The following is a 10,392-nucleotide window of genomic DNA, read 5'->3' as shown; positions in this document are numbered from 1 at the left end:
CACATGTGCCTTAAATTCTTTTGTACTTCCTTATAGATAATGGGAGCAAAGCTCTGGCAGTGATCAGATTAAAATGCTGTCTGTGTTCCAAGTGGCAGGAACTTGGATGTGCACTGTAATATAATGCTTTGTCTGCCTGTTAACTGCCCATTTAACTCCTGTTATGTCTTTAGTTAATATTAGACGTGCCCACTCAGGTAAAATGATAACAACAAATGACCTTTGGAACAAGCAAAGGCAATAAAACTCACATAACAACAAAATAAGGAAAGTGTTTTAAGAACATACTTACAGTTGCATGGTAACAAAACTCAATACCACCTCTGTGGTGCCTTTATCTACACACTCCATCACTTAAAGCTAACGGATCAGTGCTGGTCTTCTCTATTTGAATGTACCATACCACTTATGGTACATTTATGCTAGGGGAGATGAAATTTTGCTGCTTTACAGGACCTGGTCCTGCAGTCCTGAGCTCCATGTTATGGAGTGCCAGGGTATGAAGTGCATGTTGTTTTGGTAATTCTCGTACTTTAGGGTCTACATCCTACACTTTTTCCAGCAGCTTGGACTCACTGGCCCCTCCAGTAGCGTGGCCAGACTTTCAGCTGCTTTCACACCTGTCTTCCAATACTCTCATCCTATTTTACAGCAATTCCATTTTGGTGTTTGCAAGTGATGACACAGACATCCATATTCAAGCCACGGGTGTTCTGCTCACACTGCAGCTCCATGGGCCCCTGTGCCACCTGTTCCCACTGCAGCTGCTGGCCCCTAGGCCTCCATGTGCACTGACAATAGAGTCCCTCACCCAGGAAGACAGTTCCAAATGGAGTTGGAAAAGGCAAGTCCAAGGCACTCTTTGCTTGTGTTAGAGATAGTCCTGTTACCCAGAGGCAGTAATCCCCTCTTGGTCTCTCAGGTCATCTGGGGAGAGCCTTTCCCATGGATTTGTGATACTGCATGTCCCCCAGCCAATGGAACTGAGGGTCTACTGTAACAGCCACAGGAGCCATTGGCTCCCTGCCATCCTCTGAGGAGTTAAGGGAACTTTATACCAGCTTTATTTATGGCAGAGTAGCTAGCTTTTCTTCTGCCATGCAAGTTAAGCAAAATAAATTATCTCTTAACTGTATCCAGTAGAGAAGCATCTTCTGCCTATTACTCTATCCATGCCAGGTGAAATGTTTGTTTATCATTTTAACACTCCCTTTTTTTCACTTTGAAATATAGGTAATGTGTCTAGTTTTTATACCATAAAAGCTAAAACCATAAGCTTTTGTATTTCAGTACTTTAGTAAACCCACTAACTTGTCTACAACATGATGGATGTGGTTTATCTTTAGAAAGCCAATAATTCTGTAAAATTAGATAGGGAACCTTTTTGTTGAGGTGAAAATTACCTATAAGGTAGAATGGAGACAGCTGTGTGTGACAGGATTTTAGTCTCATTTTCAACAGGGATTTAAGTAATTAAAGTTAAAATATCCCTGTGCCTAGCCAGGTAGTTCCTCTCAGCATTGCAGTGAAGTTGTTTAGAAGTTGTGTGTGGGGAATTGGTCTTTGGGCTGAAATTAAATGTTTTCAATTCCTTAGTTTTAAGCATTAAAGAGGTGCAGTTAACCTCTAAATATGACAGTGTTTAGACAGAAGCATACTATACTAGATTATGAGACTTACTCAGAGGGTCTTTTGCATATAATTTTCTGTTACAGAGAAGATGCCCTGAAATGAATCAAAGTAAGAACTGATAATTGTAAGCTAACAATATGCAAGAGTAGTGAATTATGACGCCTTCCTCTAGCAATCGAATTTGCACTCATCCATGGCCAGGTAGATACAGGAATGTGTATGTCTGTATGCTTAATAATATAACAAATATACTGTAAAGCTTCTATGTTCTTTCCCTATTCCCCCTTAGCTCAGCCTAATGACACTTGGTTTAAAATACTTCAATGTCATATTCTCTGAACCACGTAAATCCATCCTCTGCCGTTGGCTGTTCTTAAAAATTGGCTTATTAGCAGCATAATGTTTGGAAAAACTTATCCATAGTTATACACAAATGTCTGTACAAAGTTGTTGGGTTTCTTAAAATTTCCTGGAAGCAATTGCAAGCCACCTATATGTACTCTACACCTTGCTTTTGCCTCTTTCTTTCACAGCTTGATGTAGTACTTTAGGATAACATTCCCTGACCATCATGGTAATAAAACAACTGCATCTTGACTTAAAATGTGAAAGGGAGACAAATTAGCAAAGGGGGAGTAACAAGTAAAATCATCCTCCTCCACCAGGAAGAGGTTCAGAAAAATCAAAGATACCCCATTTTCCCCTAATTCAATCAATGCTGTTCTTCCTACAGGCTCCACTGCAGGACAGAATTTTGTGTCATTTAGCACAGCACAAGGGTAACATGAGAGCTGTAATTCAGTGGGTTTTCTAATATGGCTGTTAAATGTTATCCCTTTCCTACGCTTTTTCCTAGTCCTGAGTCAAAGCTCTGCATAAACCACCTTAACCCCAGAGGTGGGCTTTAGTCCACATCCCAGGGAGTTTAACACCTGCTCTGACTGTATAGGAGGGAGAGGACTGGAAGATGAGCAAAACAGGACCTGTGCTTTTCAGAGAGTAGCTGTGGGCTTACATAAATGACAGAATCATTAAGGTTGGAAAAGACCTGCAAGATCATCAAGTCCAACCTTAGATCTAACATCACCCTGCCCACTGAACCATATTGTGAAGTGCCACAGTCAACCTTGTTATTTTTTGAATGCTTCCAGGGATGGTGACTCTACCACCTCCCTGGCGAGAGGGCACCCTTTCTAATGCTTAACCACTCTTTCAGTGAGGGAATTTCTCCTCACATCCAATCTCAACCTCCCCTGGCACAACGTGAGGCTGTTTCCTCTCATCCTTTGCCTGGGAGAACAGACTGATGCCCACCTGGCTACACACTCTCCTTTCAGGCAGTTGTAGAGAGGGACCAGGTCTCCCCTGAGCCTCCTTTTCTCCAGGCTAAACACCCCCAGCCCCCTCAGCTGCTCCTCACAGGATTTGTGCTCCAGACCCTTCCCCAGTTCCACTGCCCTTCTCTGGACTCACTCCATCACGTCAACGTCCTTCTTGTGATGTGGGACCCAGAGCTGAGCACAGGACTTGAGCTGTAGCCTCCCCAGTGCTGCTGCAGGAGGGCAATCACTGCTTTGGTCCTGCTGGCCACGCTATTGCTGATGCAATAAGCAACAAGCCAGGATGCCACTGGTCTTCTTGGCCACCTGGGCTCACTGCTGGCTCATGTTCAGCTGGCTGTTGACCAGCACCCTGAGGTCCTTTTCTGCTGGCAAGTTTTCCAGCCCTTGTCCCCAGCCTATAGCACTACAGGTGCTTGTACCCAAGGGCAGGACCCGGCACTTGGTCTTTTTGAACCTCATACCACTGGCCACTGCCCAGGAATCCCTGCCATCCAGACCCCTCTGCAGAGCCTTCCTACCCTACAGCAGATCAAGACTCCCATCCAGCTTGGTGTCCTCTGCAAACTGACTGAGGGAGAATTTGATCTCCTTGTCTGGTCATCAATAAAGATATTAAACAGGACTGTTCCCTGTACACTGGAGGTGACTCCATACATTGCCACTCCTGACACTTTTTTACCCTGTAAAGAGTGCACCTGTCCAAGCCGTGGGCTCCCAGCTTTTCCAGCAGAATTCTGTGGGAGACAGTGACAGAGGCTGTCACTATGATATTTTCTGAAAAATCCCTTTGCCAGGATTTCTTCTCCTGGGAAGCTGGCAAGCTTCAGTTTCTCCCAGTTTTGCTGCTTTGGAATGTGATTTGGAGATTGTTTATCCAGCATGTGAATTGTTTTAATTTAATGACCAATCATGGTCCAGCTGTGTCAAGGCTCTGAGGAGTCACAGGTTTTTCTTTATCATTCTTGTTAAGCTTTCTGATGGATCCTTTATCTTTCTTTAGTATAGTTTTAGTACAGCATTCTTTTAATATAATATCATAAAATTATAAATCAGAGAACATGGAGTCAAATTCTCATCTCTCACCTCATCCTGAGGACCTTCACAAATACCACAAGAGGCTTTACTGAATTCTAGGTAGACAACACCCCCAGCCTTTCCCTCATCCACTGGGAGAATCATCTTGTCATAGAAGGAAAGCAGGTTGGTCAAGCAGGACCTGCCTTTCCCAAACTTCTGCTGACTGGGCCTGATCCCCTGCATGTGCTATGTGATCACACTCAAGATAATCTGTTCCATAACCTTCCTTAAGCACTGAGGTCAGGCTGACAGGCTGCTGGAATCCTCCTTCCGACCTTTCTTGCAGATGGTTGTCAAACTGGCTAGCCAGCAACTACTTCCTAATTATTGCAGATGCTAATCAGACAGGTTTGCTTTTGCTGGTAGATGTACTGGGATGAAAGAGCTGGTTTTCCCTTCAATGCCAAAATGGTCATAAGACATTCTGAAACACTCATAAGGAGAATATCTGCAGTGAAAGCAGCTCTGTCTCTGTAACACTATTGCTGTATTTTGGGGGTGAGGGGAGTTAAAATTCAAAACTGTGGAAGATGCATAATTAAATAAAATAATTAATAAAAATTATCCAAGGGCTAAGCATGAAATACTGAGGCACTATGACATCACTGGTTCTCAACCTGCTGTTGCAATCCCTCATTTGACCTGCTGCTGCTCTAAGTGGCAAATAAAACTCTCATGAGATTAAGATGAAATTTCAGCTGTCTGCTCATGTGAAATTGTATTTATCCTCCTCCTGTGAGATTCAGAAGACTGCAATGTATCTTCCTGTCTGAACTTCTTTCCATCTTAGCCCATAAAGGACTTTTTAAAAAATTCCAAGTCCTTTCCTAGCTGGGAAAAAATATTTTATTTAAGCCTCGCAAACTTTAAATAAATAAATAAATAAATGCTCCCAGAGCCATACCATCCTTCCTTGGTAGTGAAAATTGGAAATGTTTTCTACTTAGGTGGGACTTCTTTTTCCTAAAGGTCTTATTGTACAAAGAAATATTTCAAGTAAAGGTTAATTCAATTTTTTCAGCTCCTTCAGGTTGGTACTTAGTCAACAGACTGCCTGAGGCCAGTTAACCACCTAAGTGAATTCCTGATATTGAAGGCATTTTTACTGAAATCTGATCCCAAACATGGGAGGGTAGGAGTAGAACACTGCTACACAAGTGTACTCGAGTTTGAGCTGTGGATGTCCCAGGGCGGCAGGGCCTGGCTGAGTGCTGAAACTGGAGGGGGAGATTTTGTTTAAGAAACTGAGCATGGAAATTGGGAAGGGTGGGAAGAGAGAACCTCCAGATTCTCTACATCTTCCCCTTCTGTCTTGAAGAGAACAGGAATATGAGACTAATGGTCATTATTCTGTTGTAGCAGAGCAAGGTGTTACTGCCACAGACCATCTCCTCCCACCATTTTGGACCAGGTTATGGTCACTCACCAATACATTCCTGGCTGAGTTATGGAAACCCAGGCTGGGGTTTAGCAAATTTTAGTTGGCTGGTTTTCAGTTTGAGGTGTTTATTTCATGCATTCATCGCAAGTGTGACTTGTGATTTCCTCACTACAGCCTCAGAGCAGATGGCTGCTCCAGCACCCACAGCACGCAGGTGATGAGCTCAGCTCCCTCCCTGACTTGCTGCCACCCCTGTTGTAGGGGGCAGACCCAGGATTCTGTTCTGTGACTCCTATTTCCAACTCAGGCAGCTTGGCAGAACCAGGAGGAATTAGAGAAGCCCGGAGCCATTTCCCACCTGCCTTGAGGCAGCTCGTTTAACAGGATTTATTTGCTTTTTCCAGATTGGCCTTTTTGCAGCGAAACGCCAGTCCGTGAGTACAGACTCTAGGTAATATTGCTAGATATAAGATACAAGACACTTCCCTACCTTTATTTAACCTTTCTTTGTTTGCCAATTCTAGGCCCGCTGCTCAGGCAAAGCTTCCCTAAGTGTAGCCCGGGGTCCCTCACCAGAAACTCAATTTCCACCACCAGGTGGCAGAAAAATACGCTACAGTGGCAGGGAAAGGGGACGGAGAGGCACACCCAGAACACCCCCCCGCCCATCGTCAACTTAATCGCTCTTCACTCGCAGGTATCACAAACTTCAGATTATCCTATGAAAATACCTAGATCACTATGGTATCATATGAGACACATAGATCAGTATCGCTTTTGAAGACCACAGGACTGCTGTGTATTTAGAAAAATTATATTTGGGTGGATTTTAGCAAGAGAGAGTCTCTGGCGGTATTGGTGGAAATTGCTTCTCTTATAAACTTTTAAAAACTTATTAAAATTGCCAAAATATCACGTGGTATTATAAAAAAGAGACGTTTATATTGAAGAACAGTAAAGAACAAGAATAAAGCTGATTGTGCTGCAGCACCCAACACTCTTACCCCAAAAGTTGATAAAATCACTGGCTACAGCTTCATGTTGTGCTTAATCCAATTTAACTGCAGGACTCAAACTTTTAAAAACTTATAAACTTTTAAAAACTTATTAAAATTGCCAAAATATCACGTGGTATTATAAAAAAGAGACGTTTATATTGAAGAACAGTAAAGAACAAGAATAAAGCTGATTGTGCTGCAGCACCCAACACTCTTACCCCAAAAGTTGATAAAATCACTGGCTACAGCTTCATGTTGTGCTTAATCCAATTTAACTGCAGGACTCAAACCCCAGGCATGAAACTCTGCCCTAAGAAACAAAGACACAAGAAAGTTGAGGGGGCTTTTTGTAACTGAGCAAAATGTCAGTCAGACAAAGCAATATTGCCTTCTGTGGGCACAGCAGACTAATCCCCAGAAAAAACAGCCCTAGGAGAAACAGCACCATGTTAAACAGAGGGATGTGTAGACACTTCAGCATTAAGTGGATACAAATTTGGGCTGAATTGGGCTTCATTTGGTTCTGACAGAGTGAGTATGCACTGATTTCAGAATCCTGCCTCCTGGATGGCTTCCCAGACTGTTAATCTGTTGTACAACTACTTAACCCACCCTGTTGATAACAAGAAAGCCATAACCACTGCATTTGATAGGGGCCCCAGCTCTCCAGGATGGCTCTTGGTGAGGCCATGCCAGCTAGACACTGTCCATTAAGGGAGTTTGTTGGAAGGGCAGCTCATTCCTGCATAACGTTCAGTTTTAGCCATCTCCTAAGCACTGCATTTTTCATCCTGGCATTTGTCAAGTGTGTAGAGATGCAGGTTTTAGAGCTATCCTGCAAACTTTAGAGTTAAACTCGGACATGCTACGAAAAGATCTTTGGGCATAGTCCTTGAGAGGACAACAAGGAACATCCATAGCCTGTGGGGCTATGGCTGCTGCTGCTGTAAGAATTGATGAGAGAATCAGCCCCTGGATGGACCCTCAGGAAACTGGTCCTGGGGAGGCTGTCAAAGCAGATGGGATTTGCAGTGAACTGTGACTTGAATGGGAGAGCTTTGAGAGGCAGGACTGTTTAGAGGAGATTTACATTACCCAAGCATCACATATTTGAAATAATTTAGGAAGGGCTGATGTGGGCATTTGAGATGCTCAGTGACAAAGGTTTGGGATAGGAGGAGTTAGGAAAGTCACTGGATGGCAGCTCCTGAGGCACTTCTAACCAGATCTTCAGACTGGGGCCAAGGACCTGTGTGCAAGGCCTGTTGGGGTTGCTCCTTCCTGCTCTGTCCTCCACTGTGTCTGCCCCGTGGAAAGCAGAGGAAACTTCAGCTTAGGATCTCTGCAGGGGAGAGGTGTTGTTTCCAGATCAGATTAAGTCAACATGAAATGATGCCAGTGTTGAAGAAAGATGTGGTTGTTGGAAAAGACAGTCTTTGAGCAGTTAAACACTCTAATGATGCTGCACCCTCATCCTCACATGGACTTCTTGGGAAGCCTGAAATATAATCTTAAAGCTGAACTAAAACGCTTTAAAAATAATCTCTACAGAAGTTGGTTGAACACTCAAGTCATTAAATATAAACACTTCATGTGTATAAAAATCACAGGGATGCATCTTTTGAAAGTGCTTCTTTGGTTAACAATCAGAACATAAAAACTACGTTATCTTGTGTTTCTGCTGGAAGAATCAAGTGAAGACACACATGGTAAAACCTTGAACTCTAGTGAGGAACAGGTTAGAAAATTTTACTTTCATAAATACAAATAACGGTAAGCATAGGGCTGTATTATATTCTTTGAGAAAACTGCTCATGGAAATAAGTCAACGACAATAATATCAATCTATATGCATGTAAAAAGAAAGATGTGCCATGGGCTGAGAAGCCTTTGTACTACCTACAAATATCAAAAATCAAGAGTCCAGTGAAGCTGATGAGAATCTTTGCACTGATATCAGTGGACAAACCCGCATCACCTTGGATAGATAGATAGATAGATAGATAGATAGATAGATAGATAGATAGATAGATAGATAGATAGATGATGATCTATAATACCTGACCCACAGTACCCGTGAGTTGGTACTGAAGAGTTTCGCAAGAGAATGGTAAGAAAAGTCATGAATTGCACCTTGGAGAGTTTGAGAAGAAGGTGCACTTTGGGCAGGATATATTCTAAGTCCAAGATGCAGAATGAGCAGAACTGAGAGTAAATATCTGACAAAATTGCAGCATTTAGATAAGAAACTAGAACCTCATCCAGGAAGAACAGACTGTCAAGGTAAGTTCTGCACACTGAGTGTAGCAGAAATGTGCATTTAACCCAAATAAGTCTGTACACAAAATGTCAGAAGAGTCATCTCTGTATTTCTTCATGATAGTAATTCTTGGTAGCAGTTTCAAGGGTTTATATGTGTTTTTCTCACTTAAGCTTCAACAGAAGAAGATGCAGATTTGTGGCCTTCTGCAGCTGTGATGCTGAGGCAGATCCTTCTGCTGTCAGGAGACTGGAATGGGAAGACTCTGCAGCTCTGCAACTCCACTGAAGTGTAAATAGAAGCCTACCATAGCTCACCCTGTAAATTTGCTTCTGTGCAGCGAAGATCAGTAGTGCTGATGTGGAACAGCAAGATCTGCTCTTGTTTGCAATAAAAGCATCAGGTACCCACTGCCTCAGCTGGCAGAAGAGATATACTCAGTCCCAAATTCCCAGGAAGCCTGCTCTCATGAAAAAGATAGGAGGAAAACTGAGCTGGCAACTGCAGATGTCAAGGGAGCGCAAGGCCCTGGGATTTTACCAAAGGTCTGGGGCAAGTGGGAGGTTGCAGCTGATTTTTGTGAATGAGAGGAGATCTGCAGGAGGAGATGGAAGATGACTGGATCATATCAGAGCATTGTGGGCACAACAGGAACTTGCTGGCTAATTACTTTTAGAAGGCTAAATGGAAAGGGAATGATTGGCAGAGGAGGAAGGTACACACAAAGGAACTGCATTTTTGTGGAGCACGGTTACAAGCTGTAGCTGTCCCCCACACATACCTAGGAGGGATGTTGGCAGGTTCAAGCGCTAGAAGATAGCTCATGGCCTAATGAAAACCTTCCCAAAATAACAAGCTTGCTTTTTTTGAGGGTATCTGATTTCTGGCTTTTCCTTTTTGGGTGTTAAATTTTGCGCCGTGAAGGCTGCAGGCTGAGGGTCTCTGATTGCCTAGCAAAGAGGTTTATTGTCCACAAAGTCATCTCTCCACTGTTTCCTTCTGTACATTCTCTTTGAAGACTGACTGCTATGAATACACAGCTCTGGGCTTAAACCACAGGCAGGAGCATTCATTCCTGCAAACTGAGAAGGTGGCTTTTGTGGTATGACAGGGCTGGAGCCACCATCCCACTCCAAAGAGGACATTCTGGATGGAGTTTCACCTCCTAGCCCATCTGAACTAACTGTGGGCTAGCAGAGAATGGGAGGTGCTGGCGTCCACATGGTGTCCCTGCTGTGTGACACCCAGGGACCGCTGCCACAGGATACTAATCCTGCAGGATGTGGATGCATTTCCCGTGGGATCAGTGAACTGATCCAAATCACCAAGCGGGCATGTGATTGCTAATGCAAGGACTGGAGCCAGGGCTGGGAGAAAGGAAGAGTGGGATCAGCACTTTGGCAGTAGACTGCAGTTAAGTTGGATTAAACACAGCACAAAGATGTACTCTGAAAAACTCATCACATCATGATGATTTTCATTTGGTAACTACACCCCAGAGTGACAACTGGTACTTGCAGGAATCCATGTGTTTATTTATTCAACAGATGAATACAATACACTTCTGTCAACACAAGATTTTACAGGTAACAGCTGGTATATAATGGAATTAATGAAGAGTAAAAAATGAGATAATCCTTGAATTAAAATAGTGAAGTAGTGCAGTTAGTTTTAAGACTGCTACTTATCAGTTATCAATGA

This window comes from Molothrus aeneus, chromosome 2 (assembly GCF_037042795.1).
Source record: "Molothrus aeneus isolate 106 chromosome 2, BPBGC_Maene_1.0, whole genome shotgun sequence".
NCBI classification, from domain to species: domain Eukaryota; kingdom Metazoa; phylum Chordata; class Aves; order Passeriformes; family Icteridae; genus Molothrus; species Molothrus aeneus.
This window is presented reverse-complemented; position numbering follows the sequence as displayed.